This window comes from Phyllostomus hastatus, unplaced genomic scaffold (genome assembly GCF_019186645.2).
Source record: "Phyllostomus hastatus isolate PE091 unplaced genomic scaffold, TTU_PhHast_1.1 phas_contig_34, whole genome shotgun sequence".
In the NCBI taxonomy this organism is placed as follows: domain Eukaryota; kingdom Metazoa; phylum Chordata; class Mammalia; order Chiroptera; family Phyllostomidae; genus Phyllostomus; species Phyllostomus hastatus.
This window is the reverse complement of record NW_025333857.1, coordinates 66,733,268-66,748,689: the sequence shown is the minus strand read 5'-3', so window position 1 is coordinate 66,748,689 and position 15,422 is coordinate 66,733,268. Positions and strand designations below refer to the sequence as shown.

At 48.2% G+C, this 15,422-nt stretch overlaps 1 protein-coding gene and 1 long non-coding RNA gene across 2 annotated transcripts in view; one reads left to right on the top strand and one right to left on the bottom strand.

Moving 5' to 3' along the window:
* Positions 1-8,824, bottom strand: part of GSN (gelsolin) — a 58,104-nt gene extending 49,280 nt beyond the window's left edge. The window contains exon 1 of the mRNA XM_045840997.1: positions 8,703-8,824. The gene's annotated coding sequence lies outside the window, so the exon portion shown is untranslated. The remainder of the gene's footprint in view (positions 1-8,702) is intronic.
* On the top strand, positions 424-3,350 carry LOC123820248. Its single transcript, XR_006785919.1, has 2 exons — positions 424-774; positions 1,293-3,350. It is a non-coding gene; the product is annotated as an uncharacterized LOC123820248 (long non-coding RNA).
* Positions 8,825-15,422: the final 6,598 nt, after the last annotated feature.

Sequence of the window (15,422 nt, the reverse complement as noted above, 5' to 3'; positions counted from 1 at the left end):
CACGCAGGAGAGAGCCGCAGGAGCCTGGGGGCGGGGTGAGAAGACCCCGCGGAGCGCGGGGGCTGGGCTGGGGCCGGAGCGCTCCCTGGGGGTGGGCAGCCAGCCCGGTTGCACTGGGACCAGCGGGGACGTGTTTCAGCCCGCGCGAGGTCCGATTGGGGGGGCACAGCCCTCAGCGGGTGAAACCAACTACTCGCAAAAGCAGGGAAGGTCTGCGAAGAGCGGCTAGACCCACTGAAAGGAATAAATGGGAAGGAGGATTCCCAACTTCATTCAGCACGAAGAAACAGGAAATGCCAACGCGCGTCCCTGCCCTTAAGTTAAAACCACGATCGGAGGCTTTGCTGTCAGGCCGCGGGGTCGGAACTCTTGACACTAGTCCTGTAACTTCAGGCAAGTGACTTAACCCGTAGACGTCTCCATTTCCTCTCTGTAAAACTGCGTCTTGGTGGGGCGGTTGGGAAGACTCAGTGAGAGAAAGACTCTTAGCACAATGGCAGGTACTGTGGGTTCTCTATAAATGGAAGTTTTTGCTAGTGTGATGGCAGATATTATTCTAGGTGAGTCAGCAAATCCACATTGTCAGGCAGATTTACGCAAGGTAATGTAAACAAGTGTCTTTTTTTTTTCTCAACAGCACCTCACATGCATTTGAGAGAGAGCCATCTGTGACGGAGGGGGGCCTAGCACAGCAAACGTGGGTTCCCCCCGGGGCTCTTGCAGCCGCTCTGTGGCTCCAAGTCAGGAGACTCACACAACAGGAGCCCGGACCAGGTGACCAAGATGTCCCTTCTCAGTGTAGGTGCTGGCCGCAGCCACATGTCCTCAGCTGGATTAAATCTCCCTCTAGCACAGGATAAAATGCACCGACTCAATCACTGCGGGCTGCTGGCCATCAGAGTCACAAAAGTAAAGAAGCAAGAACAGAGCCCTCAGTTCCTGGTTTTTCCTACGAGTGGCAGCCAGGGAAGCCACAGGGCCTGGGGAACCCCAGCCTGCCACTGCGCCCCACCCCCACCCGCACACAAGGCGGGCATTACCCCGTGCAGTTTTCATTTGAGGAGGCCAAGGCCTAGAGGGTTTTAAGTCGCTCTCGGAGCTCACACAAGTGACGCCACACATGCCTCAGTCTTTGGCCCTCTCTCCTTTGCTCAATGTCCTTTGTCACACTCTGTCATCCTTCCTGACTTGGGAAACTCGGTCCAGTTCCACTTTCCCTCAGAACTAAAGCAGGGTGCCCACCCCCCTAGAGAGGCTCATACCTTCTCTCTGCCACTCTCTGCTTTTTCCAGAGGCTTCCTGGGACCCACTGCAGGGCAAGTGAGGAGAAAAGCAGAAATGCAGACTGTTTGGCTCTGAGCTCTTTGATTACAATCTCCGGCGTACACATGTCCTGTTATTATCTAACATATCATTTCCAACCCCAGCAACTTCTCCGAGTCAAAGATAAACCTCTGAATCTGTGTCTCCATCAGACTGGAAAATAGCGTACTGGGATGGAGGAAACGCTGGAGAACATCAGGTCCAACCCCTCACGGTGGAAATGGGGAAACCGAGGCCAAGAGAGGCGAGGCTTGCACGCATAACACTGTGATTGCTGCAGTCAACACTAGAAAAGCCTGCAGCCTAGGCTGCCACCAGAAAATCGTTTAAAATAATAATGATGACAGTGATGATGATGACAAATACTTATATTGGAGGGCCAACCAAATTCCTAGTGCTTTGCTTTCCTTATGGACACGTGACTTCCACAGCTGGTCAGGATCTATCTTGGCCTGACCTTTCAGTCCGGGTTAAGCCTACCTTGCATGGACGCTTAGAAGTCCTTTCTGCCTTGGTGTCTTACTCTTATTCCTTTCTACACTCTTTGTACTCCTCTCCCCACCGGGTCTCAGCACCAGTGAAGCCTGTCTGCCCTGGTCTCCGCCTTCAAAGTGAATGTCTTCTTGTTCTTGCTGACACGGGTCTCCGCTCACGGAAGAGTTCTGATGCGTCTTTTTGCCAGAAGATCACCTCCTCCCGGAGAGTGAGGAATTGGGCCACAACCAGGCCATGCAGTAGACGATTTGGGGGTGCCTGGTCCTCTCTTCCGAGAAGGCCTCTCTGCACCCACAGGGACCCATGTTTTCATTATAACCCCCACCCACCCCAAACACAGTTGGCAGCATGAGGAGAAGTCACTGGAACCAAGCTGGACGGACTATCAGAATTTGAAATTAGAGTTTGGGACATAACAATTTTGAATAATTAACCAGGCCTGTGAGGACTGGTCATCTCTGCAGGCTAAGGCCACCATTCTGAAGTAGGCATCATCCGCAAAGAAACCCAGTGCGACCTTCGCTAAATGTCTAGCTAGGTAGGTGTGGAGAAACTCAGAGCAGAGAAGGCTGGGCCGGCCAGGGGAGACTTGTGGATCCGTGGGGCTTTTTGGGTGCAGACCTCTCCAGAAGCTAGCTTCAGAAAGGATACGTGTTTATTGAGCATCGAATGCCTTATAGCAAGATCCCAGAAGCAGAGCACAAGGCAGGAATTTTGTGCCGAGGATTAACTGAGTGCTCTCGGGAGAGCCTGGAGTACCCCCAGAACCCTAGGGCACAGATGCAGCCGGGCCTCAGGGTCAGACCGGAAGCAGGACCTGAGTACTAAAGGAACCCCAGAAGGTGCCGGGACTCTCACCCCAGCTGTCTCTCTGTCTCACATCAGACAAGCACTTCTGCTTTGATCGGCAGGGAGCTGAAATCTTTGTGTGTGACCTACAGGCTAACTTGGGCCAGAGGCCTACCTGTTATCCAATGGACTCTAGCCGGAGGGGCAGGGTCACACTGCACGGACCTGGCTGCTCGCACCGGAACTTACGGATAGAGAGAAAATGGGAGGGGACACCGGGCAAAGAAGACAAGCCTCGCTGTGCAGAAGGGGCAGTTGGCCTTGGAAGGAAGGAAAGCAGAAGGACGGAGGTGAAGAATGGGATGGCACCTTCTGCTAAGGACACAGAACAAGCACAGGTGTGCGGGTTGGAGGAAGACGGGCCTGGAAGGAGGGAAGGAGCGCGTTGTTGGCCCTGGCCTGGGCCCCTTCAGAGGTGCGCTAGAACCAGCTTGCAGAAGCGGCTATTAAATTTCCAGGAGTTTTTCTTTCCTTCCTTCTTTTTTTTTTTAATTGTTGTTCAAGTACAGTTGTCTCCATTCTCCCACCACCACTTTCCCCTGCCTCACCCAACCCCACCTCCCATCCTCAATCCTACCCCCCTTTGACTTTGTCCATGGGTCTTTTATACATGTTCCTTTCAGGGATTTTGACAGCTAGTTGTTAAACACAGCCTTCAACAAAAATTAATTTACATGAACTTGTAATTAAACAAATTATAAAATATAGCTAATCCCTCCTCAAAACTAATCACCTAAATATTTTTACTATAATGTTATCTATGCTCTTCAGGTTATTTTAGCTATTTATCTATATAGTAAAAATGCCACATAATGGCATGCTACTTACTGCACATCTCTTCCCAATTCCATCCTCAGTAACATCACACGGGGAACCCGAAATCAGCCATGGGGGGAGTATTTACACCACAGACATCAGCAAAGGCTACAGATCAGGGCTTCCTTCTCCCTGACCCCCGAGCCTGCTGTTAACATTTACCAGCACACCACTCCCCAATACCTGGGTTCCCCCATGTATCCCCTCTGCATGGAGGTCGCCTGTTCATGTGTATCTCTCCCTCACTGACTGGGAGCTCGGAAAAAGAAGAGAGTGTGTTTGCTTGGTGTTTTAATACATCGCTAGTGTCAAATACTGCCTAACGCAGAATGGATGCTTAGGAAATCTGTATTGAATTAATCAGTACATGAGGGAAAGGAGAGCTGAGTTTGATCAGATAATGTGAGTTGGGACGCATCAGAAGGACTCAGGGGAGGGCTGTGCTTTGAGTTCCAAGAGCCGCCAATCCTAACATCTGACTCTCCGGGCAGGAATGTGTTTGTCCCATCATTTTCATGAGAACTTAGAAATATGGGTTCCATACAATCGCTGTCAGCTCAGCCATAAATCCCACAGTTGTTGCATTTCCACACGGTTGGATTCCTAGCAGGCACGATCCCACAGCTGTGCTCCATAACAAACGCCAGTCAGATGCCGGGCAGCCTGAGCCTGACGGAACTAGCAAAGGCACCCAGACCCCTTCCTTTTTCCACCAGGCTCGTCCCTGCTGGCCGCGGCTACACGCAGCCGGCCCTATGATAACGGCACTCATGGTAAAAACAACTAAAATTGTAATGATAACAACCAGTTTTTAAACACTTATTATATGCTGGCTGCATTATAATTTCAATTAAGCCTTTAGGTTAGGTACAATCTCCAATATTTCAAATAAATAAACAGGTAAGTAACCCACTTAAGCCTGCAGATCCGGGTGAGCAGTACACTAGGATCTGAACACCGGTCAGTTGCCAAAGCCCAGAGCCTTTCAACAGCGAAAGTGGAAGAGAGTGGAGAGGAAGGTAAGGCCTCTTCCACGCCTCCCATTCAGGATCAGGAATGACTTAATTTCATCTCGACAGCATTAGGGTCTGAGGTTAGTCCCTTCCCTCCACACTTCATGCACTGATGTATGGCATGCCACTGTTTCTTTATATGGGCGTTATTTGGAGTCGTTGAAGAAATGTAGACCTATTTTAAGAAAGATTATAAACTCCTGTGCTGTAGAAGTAAAATTAAAAAGTTATTCATAAAACCCCTTCAACATGCGCCAAAAACAATTTCCAGGCAGTGCTATTTTTGTATTCTTTTATACTGGACCCAGAAAAGAAGTTCATGTTCTCTGTCTTTTCCTTACTTATTGTTTACTTACTGCTTTTCTGAGCACCAGCTATGTGCGAGCCCTGTGCTCGGCGCTAAGGGCATGCAAATGAATCAGCCGCAGACTCAATTTTCGCAGGGTCTGTGGCCAAGGAAACAGACCTTTACAATAGGGTGTTATGGGAACTGAGACAGAGGAAGCTCTGGTGGGGATGAGAGACTGGGCCCAGGCACAGCCAGGGTCCCCGGAGACTGCAAAGGAGGAGGTGAGCAGGGCCTTGGAGGATGCCCCTCTGTGCCTCATTTTCCTGATCGGATCATCATGTCCATCTCAGAGAGTTGTGGGTAAAGGAGATTGTCCCTGTCACCTGCTTGCTGCAAAGAGTGGGGCATAGAAAGAGCTCTGTGAACAGTAGCTGGCGTCATTATGGAAATGCTGTCCTGTTGGGAAAGGCACAGAGGTGTTAAGATGAGTGAGCGTGTCCCGGGTGTCTGGGATGCAGGGCACATGGACTGACTTAGGGAGATGAAACCAGACAGCAAGAGGATTTCAGGAGAGCAAGAGGATGACAGGATTTAGGGGGGCCTGCCCCAGGCCTTATCTCCTTCAAATCTGACAACAAATTCCTCAGGTTGAACGACTCTCACTCCCAGTTTGCAGATGGGGAAACTGAGGCTGAGCCAGGTGAAGTCACTTGCTTACGTAGCACAGCTGGGAAATGGCAGAGCTGAGAACCCAGATTCGCTGCAAAGCCACCGTCTCCCACGTGGGGCTGAGAACATGTCGGACTGAAGGGACGGGGTTGGGGGGAAGCTGTCAGAGGCTCTCCTGCAGGAGACTGACACTGTTGGAGCCTGATCAAGAAGTTTCTCCAGAGGGGCACAGGGACCCGCTGGCCTTCTCGCAGCCCGGGCCTGCCAGGGATTTAGCAGGCAGAGCTAGCTTTTGTTCTGGATGAATCAGCCCAGCTGTTTCTGAAAGCCCTGCCCCACTCCTCTGGGCTCAGCGACCAGAAGGCATTCAGCTGTCTCTGAAGGTCACCAGTGGAGTGGGAGGGGCCAGTACTTGCACATTGGACTGCAGCGTTTACAGAGCTATATTATCACAACACGGAACAATGGGCTTTTCAAAAGTTAATCTCCCTTCTCCACTCTCCTCCTCTTGTACTTTGCTCCTCCTCCTTTCCCTTCTCCCCAGTCTTTTGGGCTTCCCTTTTTCTTTTCTTCCCTCTTCCTCTTCCTTGTTTCTTATCACTATTTCAGCAGTGGCAGCACTTTGCTGGAGTCTAAATATCCTCGCCCAAGGAATTAGGACCTCCAAGTCTACTCCCTACCTGCCTCTTTCTTACAGGATGATCCTGGGCAAGTCACACTCCTCTCAGCCTCCACTGTCTCATCTGCAAAGTGGGACAACAGAGGTAATGATTTCTAAAAGAGGTTATGCCTGGCTCATAATACCAGGAGCTTTTCCAGTCCCTGGCTCTACTGCACGGGGCTCAGCATGCATGTCCTGGCCCAAGGAGAGCCAGAGGGCATCTGCCTGTGAGGTCTAGTAGACTGTCCTTCAAAGCATTTGACTTTAAGTCAAGTCACTAGAGGCCTTATTTTACATCTCTAATGTATAAGAATGTCTCCAAAAACTCTCAGGGCGAATGCAATCACTTTGAGTCAATTTTTCCTCAAATCAAACCACGGGCTTGAGAAACCCAATGCCTGATTAAGAGAAGTGAGACGTTTTCTGGGAGGAGCTTTCGTCTTCTCCTGAAGGCACCCACACTCAGAGGCCGATGCAGCCCCAGTAGCGGGTCAGTCTGCACCCACACCGAGCAGGCAATCTGAAGTGTCACTTTCTCCCTGTGCACCAGTCTTGCTGTTTTGACCCTGACCTCAGGCGGTTGACCCTACAGGCCCAGTCCTTGGGCAGACGCCAGGTGCCTCGGGAGCTGTCCAGCAGCCTCACCGCTTGGCCCAGGCCCTGTGTCCAGTTTCTCACACAGCCATTCTCCGAGTTCCAGCCTGCCTGGAGCTCCACATCAAAACGTGTCTCCATATACATCATTAGGGACTCCAAACCTCCCCCATTTTTGTCTCCTGGTGCCCTACATGTCCCCCTGCAGGGTCGAGGGAGCAACTTTTAGGTAGTTAAAGGTGAGTTACTGCAAAAGGACATTTAATTTCATCTTCCCCTGGAGTCAAAGAAGAAAAAGTTAAATCTTCAGCGGGCAACCTGTCACCCTCTCTGTTAAAGTATACGACTTAATCGTGGCATGAAACACACTGATACCGTCTGGTTTTAGGCACCTGTGGAAAGCTCTGGGAACCTTCTGTGCCCAGGCCAGAGGTTGGCGAGCTCCACATTTCATCACCAGTCAGACAAATGCCAAGCTTCTGTAGCCTGGCCTTGGTGGCCACACGTGACCTGGAGCTGCATTCTCTCTCCAGCTTCACCTTGCCCCACCTGAACCCCGTACCCCGCTGACCGCCCCCAACAGACCCTGTTTTCTGTCACCTTGATACCTCCAAACCTTTGTACCCCAGTTCTGTCTCTTAGGATTGCCCATCTTAACCTATTCAACTCTTCCTTACCTTTGCGGGCTCAGTGTTCGAGGCGCCTCCTTGGCAAAGCGTCCCCTGCCTCCTCCAGAGGCCGTAACGTTAGCTGCCCCTCTGTGCTCCCACAGTCCCCTTTGACGACTGCATCCACAGCACACCCTGGACCACCCTACCAAAATGAGCTCCCCTGTCCTCTTACTCTTCGTCCCAGAACCCCATTAATTCCCCTATAAATGGTGGTGTTTGTAACGATTTAGCTACCCGGTTGTTTCCTGTCTCCCCCACTAGCCTGTGGGCTCCCTGAGGGCAGGGCCAGATATTCCCTCCTTCCTGCCTGTGAAGGTGCCCAGCACAGCGCCCTGGACAGAGCAGACCCTCAACACGCACGTCTTGAACGGAAATGGCACTGCATCACGCTGTGTCACAGTCATCTGTGTGTTTCTAGCTCTACCAGCAAACCCCCTGTGCCCAGCACAGAATTCAGCACACGTGAGGAGACTAGCCAATGTGGAATAAGTGCATTTCTAAGTGAATTAAATGAATAAAGAGAAGAACTAACGTGAAGGCAGGGTGAGCAAATGATCACATAAAGGGATCCCAAGTAACCTTTCTGAAACAAGTTGATAGCTGTGACTTTCACTGTTTGAAATAAATATAAGCCTCCTGCCTTGCTTCTGTTCACTTGCACTGCTGAAAAAAATTAAGAATGGAGTTGGTCAAGGCTAACCTTTAAAAAACAATCACCACAGAAATCTAATGACTGGAGTAGCCTTTTCATGAATAGGCAAGACATCGATATCAATTTACATTAATTAGTAAGGCTAAGATGCCCTCTCAAAATGTCCGCTTCCTTAACCTTCTAGATTTGTATCAAATATCACCTCTTGGTGTTTCCGAGTTTCATATTTTGAAAAAGTTTGAGTCACTGTAGCAACACTGAACTGTGTGAGCGTGTGTGTGTGTGTGTGTGTGTGTGTGTGTGTATTAAGGGGAAACTACTGTTTCTTTTCTACTACTCCCACAAAACTTCACTTTTGACACCAAGTAGGTGGGTATTTTTTTCCCACACCAGCCAATTCTGTGACACCAGTGGGTGACCTACAATTCAGTTCAATGCTAACACTGTCTACCTGGAAAGAGCCTCAGATCCCACACGTCAAGGGCGCTGTCCCACGAGACTGTCCCCACTCCCCCTTCGGATGCCCATCGCAAGTCCCGGCCCCCAACACCTCTGACCCACGAGCTATAAATCAAGGGTTCCCGTGACCACTTCTCGGGTTTCCTCATTTGCTAGAATGACTCACAGGACTCAAGAAAACTGTTTACTTACTAGGGCACCAGTTTCTTACCAAGGAGAGAACTCGGGCACAGCCAGTGGGAAGAGGCGCATCAGGCAAGGTGTGGAGGAAGGGACGTGAGCTTCCGGCCCTCTTTGGTCGTGCCACCTCCGTGTGCTCGGCAACCCAGAAGCTCTCCGAACCCCGTGGGTCAGGGATTTTTATGGAGGCCTCATCACATAGGCATGATCAATGATTAACACAATCTCTGGCTAGCTCTTGCCCCGTCCCAGAGGATGGGGGAGGAGGGCTGAGAGTTCCAAGCGTCTAATCACGGCTCAGCCTTTCTGGTGAACAGACCCCGCCCTGCAGCTATCGAGGAGTCCATCCGGAGTGTCTTCATGAGAACAACAAATGCTCCTGTCACTCAAGAAATTCCAAGGAATTGAGGAGCTCTGTGTCAGGAACAGGGATCAAAGACCAACTAGTACAACCAAAGATGTTGCTTTTATTACTTAGGAAAACATCACAGTGTTTGTTCCATAATAGATACATATTTAAATGCTCATGGTATTAAATATGCAGTAACTACTTAAATGTCTTCAGTACAGTCCTTAGCTGTAAGTAAAGTAACCATACGCCCCCAGCTTCCTAAAGTCAGAGCATAGCGCTTGATAGAAGACGGACAACAATCGGAAACTTTAAACATAGGACTGCCCTAGAATATTCTGGATGGGTAGCCAGCACACTCATAAGTATTTCTATTTTTACATAGTTTGTGAACATCATATTTAAATAATTATACACCCGTTTTTTTCTCTCATTATATTACTTAGCAAACATTTCTCCAGGGTGCAATAACCTCTTTACATTTCCTCCCAAAAAAAGTCAGTACCCTCCTGAGCCGCTGTTCTCTCACCTGCAATCACTTCATCTCCGATGACACCTCCCCCAGAGCCCTTGGGAGGAGGCATTCTAGTGGATGCGAGAGCGTAGGCTTTGGGGTCACACACACCTTTGTGGCACTCTGGCTCTGCCCCTTCTTTGTTATGTTTCCTTTGGCAAGTCACTTGTCACCTTTGATCCTCGGTTTTCTCCTCTGTAAACTAGAAATAATAGTGCCTTATGCAGAGGGTTGGTATACGGATTAAATGGGCTTTTAAAAAACGAATGTGTAATACTTATTCCAGTGCTCGACACACAGTAGCTCTTAATAAACAGTGGCTCATATTATTATTGCTGTTGTTGTTACTCTTCACTTTTCCATTGAGGTCATGGATCAGCATCATTTACCCCCTACCAAATGGCTTCCTATCCCTTCCTTTTACAGGTAATTCGACAATGCGCATTTGCAGCACACAGTTTTTTCTTCCCCCCAAATTCTCCCTTTAGGTTCAACTCCCAGGACCAACCAGCACGACTACACAGTCTTTTGCTCTCTCTGCCTGGTGAGCTCCTGATTCTTCCAAAGCCTCACCTTCGGAAAGCCTTCTCAACCCCCAAAGAGAAGGAGTCTCCCTGCCACTGTCTACCTAAAATGTCCCCTCCCTCATAGGCATTCCTAGGTCCCCTCCCTCCCCTCCCACTTCCACATGGCCCCAGGAGGGAGTTTCTAGAAACACATGTTCTCTGTGGGAAAGCAGAGTCTCTTAACAACAAGCAAGACTGTAATTTGGCACAAAGATAAGCAATTAAAATATTTGTCATTCTCTTTGATCCAGCAATTCCACTTTCAGGAATTTTTTTCTACAGATGTACTCAAAAAGGTGCAAAATGGAATATCTGAGATTATCAGGGCAGAATTGCTTATAGTAGTAGAAAATGGGAAATCACATAAGTGTTCATCAATGGGGGATTATTTAAATAAATTATGTAACATGCACACACTGAATACCGCAGACAGGTCAAACTCTTTACATAGTAAGATGGGGCATTCCCAAGCTATATCTCTACTTTTCACTGAAAAGAGCAAGGTACAAAGCCATGTGTATGGCATGTCAGCATGTGTGAAGAATAAAAATAACAGAAAGAAGAGACACACATTTGCTTGTACTTGTGTAAAGCACTTTGGAAGGATACATACGAAACTTGTAACATCAGTCGCCTCTGGGGAGAGTACTGGTGGCTGGTGGAGAGGGACAAGAAGGAGATTTTTCTGTATACACCCTTTGCTGCTTTTACATTTTAAACCATGTAACTGTAGTATGTACTCAAAATAATAACAATAACAAACAGAAAACACACTTGTGGAGACACCAAAATACTGTTGCTAAAGGGACGGCAGGAGAATTCATCTCCTGGAGAAAACTGCTCCTGTGTTAGGGAAGAAACCTTCTAAGGGCCTTTTGGGTGTGCAAAGCCAAAGCCCGGAGCCCAGTCTGGAGGGGAAAGGTTCAAATGGTTGGAAAGTAAAGGATGATTTCTTCAGGTGAAAAGGTAGTTCTGATTTTAAGTAATTCTTCATCTCCTTGGGGGTGGACCCGAGAGAAGGACATTGGGGGCATTGGGAAGTAGGCAGAGAGAAAAGGAAAGAGAAGGAACTAAATAAGAATAAAAAACAAGAATGAGCCTCCAGCACTGAGAAGCTCTCCATAGACGTGTAGGGCTGAAAGCTTTTAGAATAAGTGACTGTTTCGGGGAGGAAGCCAAATCTTGCTGGGATGAGTGTGGCAGGACATGAAGCCTTGGACCGTTTTCATACTAAAAGGGTTTGCAGTTGCCTCCCTTTTCTTGCCGACCTACCACAATTGTTTTTCCTCATTTACTGTGCATTTTGAATGTTGAGCCCTCCCCACCCTTAAGCAAAGGGAAACCTATTCTTTTTTGGTTTGTTTGTACTAATTGCTGATGAACCAGGCTCTAGATTTAATAGATCAACAGTTTTCTGTTAAAGAGCTAGGGAAGAACACAGGAACTAGAAGAGAGAGAGGAGGAAGTACTATGGAGGAGGCCGGGAAAAGGGAAAGATTTTCTTTTTTTTTTTTTTAAGATTTATTTATTTATTTTTAGAGAGGGAAGGGAGGGAGATAGAGAGAGAGAGAGAGAGAGAAATATCAATGTGCGGTTGCTGGGGGTTCTGGCCTGCAACCCAGGAATGTACCCTGGCTGGGAATCGAACCTGGGACACTTTGGTTCCCAGCCCGCGCTCATTCCACTGAGCTACGCCAGCCAGGGCTGGGAAAGATTTTCTTAAGAGTAGAAGGAGGTCAGAGAACAGGGAGAAGAGAGGGAAGTGATGAGGACCCCACTGTCTTGGGAGTTCGTCTGGGGCAGTTTACAAAAAGAAAGAAGACATGAAGCTCAGTTAAGCCAGGTGAATGGAACTTGCAAAGAAGGCTACAAGGGACATTGTTTGAAAAACAAGGGGACCGGGCAAGAATTATGTCATTGTCACAAATCATTCACCCATGACCAGAGAGAGAACCTCCTATTCCCTGCACCAAACTTTCCCATATACATTGTTCCTCTATGGGCAGCTGGTGAATAGGTCCCTTCATTAGCATTGATAACTCACTGGATGCCTGCCCAGCTGGACAGATGCCCACCCATACCATAGAACTTCAACATGAACCTGCTCCATTACTCCAGGTGACAAAATGGCCTAGGACAAAACCCATAAGCCTAAAGCAAGGAAATGGGGCCCTGGACCCAGTGGAGTGCTGATCAGAAAGCTCTGGGCATCAGTTCTGGTGGGGGAAAGGGAACGAGTCAAGTAGGAGACAAACTGAACAAGCTCAGACCCTCCAGAGATGGGACAGTGGTTAATGACACTGCTGTCATGCAGGGACAATAGGGATAGGGATAATCTGGGTGGCAGTGTCTGGCAAATCTTACAATGTTACTAACCTGCTCAAAACTTTTTAAGAGCTACTCTCTAACTCTAACTCTAGGGTAAGTGCCACAATTTTCAGCCTGGTGTATTAGTTAGGATAGGCTAAGTTAGCCTGCAGTAACAAATTAACCCCCAAAGCCTAATGGTTTAACACAGCATGAATTTATTTCCTGTTCATGGAACATGTCCCATGAATATGCTCCACAGAATCACGCATGGACCCAGACTGATGGAGGGGTCACTGTCATGGATCCATACCATGCAGAACATGTGGCCTCCTTGGTCACTGTGGCAAGGCAGGAAAGCTAAGGGAGAGCTTGCTTTTTTATACTTTAGCGCAGAACTGACACATGGCACTTCTACTTACAGCATGTTGGTGAAACTAGTCACATGGTTCCCATCAACTGCAAGGAGACTGGGAAATGTAGAGAGTGGATGGGTGTTTGGTGAGCAGTAAGTCTCAAAACTCTTAGTGATCTGGCCCCAGGGTCTCATCCAGCTTCATTTCCTGCCACGGCCCTGCTTCCCAACACATAACCCACCTCTGGTCATTGGAGTCTTCTCTCAGCCTCCCAACCATTGCTCCCCCTTTGCTTATCCTGGTTCCTGAACATAAAATGCCCCTTTTCACTTTTCCCACCTGCCAACATTCTATTTCATGGAAGCCCAGCTCAGATTCATTGATTTTTAGTTCAGCCACTTATCAGTTTGGATACTGTACTTCCATCAGCACTTAGGGTCCATGGGGCTGACTTCCTGGCACCCTTCACAGAGCCTGTCACACAGTGGACACTAAATAAATATTTGTCAAATAAATGTTCCTACTTTAGAATTTTCCAAATAATACTTTGTTTGTGTTCGTCCACACCCATCTGCCCACCCTTCCCCTCCCATAGGTTGTGTGCTCTGGATGGTACAGGCTGGACATTGTATCTCCATTCCCCTATTACCTACTGGCACTGGACATTTTTTCAGTAAATGTTTGGAAGAGAATTGATTAATTTGCCTTCTATTTACTTTTGAATGGTGACTTCAAAATAATTGCAAATGGAACCAGCTGTGTGTGTTATCCTTCAATTTAAAAATTTACCCCCAAAAAACAAGAATTAAGAAGCAGAAAAGGGAAGTATTTAGAGGGTAATTGCACAAACACAAAGGCACCTCTGGAAGATGCAATCACTGGTGTGTGAGTTTTGTAACAGCATCTGTTGACAAAAGTATTAACGTTCCTTTGGGCGCAGGAACACCGGCCAGAGCTAGCTGAAGCAAAAGGGACCCCACGGGTAGAAACATCCTGGCCTCAGGATCAAGGGGAATCAGGGCCGTGGGGAACACACACAGCCCTCTTTACTTCTTTCATCTCTTTCTCTAACATATACTTTATTATTCCCTCTCACTAAAAAGCAGCTTTCTTTACTTCTCAGAAAAAAAACCATTTGAACTTGAACCATCGGCCAACATCTGGAAGTTTCCAATTCCCTCCCAGGGAGCCATATTCTTTGACCCAGTTTCAAGACCCCAGAGAAGGACTCTGATTGGCCCAGCTTGTTCCCGCACCCAGATGCTCCAATCACAGGAGACCAGAGTGGAAAGTCCCCGGGCAGGGCTATTTTCCACCGTGGCCGTGATGCAGGGACCAGGCAGCAGAAAACAGGGACTGGGAAGAAGAAGCAATTAGGGTTCACTGAAATCAGGAAGAGGAAGAACGATTGTTGAGAAAGCTGCTTCAGAGAGAGATCATATAAATATAAATCTATCCTCTGAAAAGAAAGGATGATAAGATCACATTATTTGGGGAGGAATTAAAATGTTAGGAGCCACGTCCGAGCTATCTCTGACTCTCCTATGTATCTCCCTGCAGGTCTTATCAATTCTAGCTCTCAGACCATTGTGAAATAGCTACTCCTTCACCTTCTCCATTGCCTCAGATGCTACCTTAACATCTTCGGGCTGGACTGTTGCAGCTCTTCTCTTAACTGGGCTCAGAGCTTCCAGTCTAACCTCATTCCAATTATCCACCACCAGATGGCCTCCAAAGGATCTTTCTTACAAACAATTCCACCATGTTTCTACCTAAAACTCTTTTTTTCCCCCTTTCTTTTAAAAGAGAGCAAGAGAAACATCAGTGTGTGGCTGCCTCTTCTGTGCCCCCAACTGAACCTGGGCCCAAACCAGGCATATGCCCTGACTGCAATTTGAACCTGTGACCCTTTGGTTCACAGTCCAGCACTCAACCCACTGAGCCACACCAGCCAGGGCCCTAAAACTCTTTTAACAGCCCCCATCACCTTCCAAGCTTCTTGGAACCGCCTTCAAGGCCCTCTTTGATCTCGTACCAGCTTCCTCTTCTCTTTCCTATGAACCAGGACTTTCCTCCTACCCTTCCTACCAGCAGGCTATGCTTTCATGCCTTCCTAAGCATTTGCTCTCTATTTCCCCCCCCTGGGATGCGCTTCCCTTCGCTAATAGTTCTGTCTGGTGATGCCACTTACCCTTCAAGGTCCAGTCAGAGGTCCTTCCTCCCTCTGTGGTGCCTCCCACATTGTGTCCATCTTTGGCTGTGGATACATGTGTCTCCCCTGCTGTATTCTTTCAGAATAGTAATCATGTCTCATTAATCTTTAATCCCCAGTTCCAAGCCTAGGGTCTGCCCACAGTAGGAATCCACAGATGCTTATGGGAGGATGTAAGGAGGAAGGGAGTGCACAAAGTGGGAGTGTACAAAGCAGAAGGGAAGAGGAAGGGAGGGAAGGAAGGAAAAAGAAGAGAGCAGGGAAGAAGGAAGGAAGGGAGGGAGGGATGGAGGGAGGGAAGGAAGGAGCGAGGATAGATGGATGCATTAAGGAAAGACCAAGGGTTCTGAGTTGTAATATTTATTTTTCCCACTATTTATCACTGACTAACTTAGGCAGGTTATGGCCCTTCTCTGAGAGTCAGCCTCCTCCTTTGTAAAATTACAT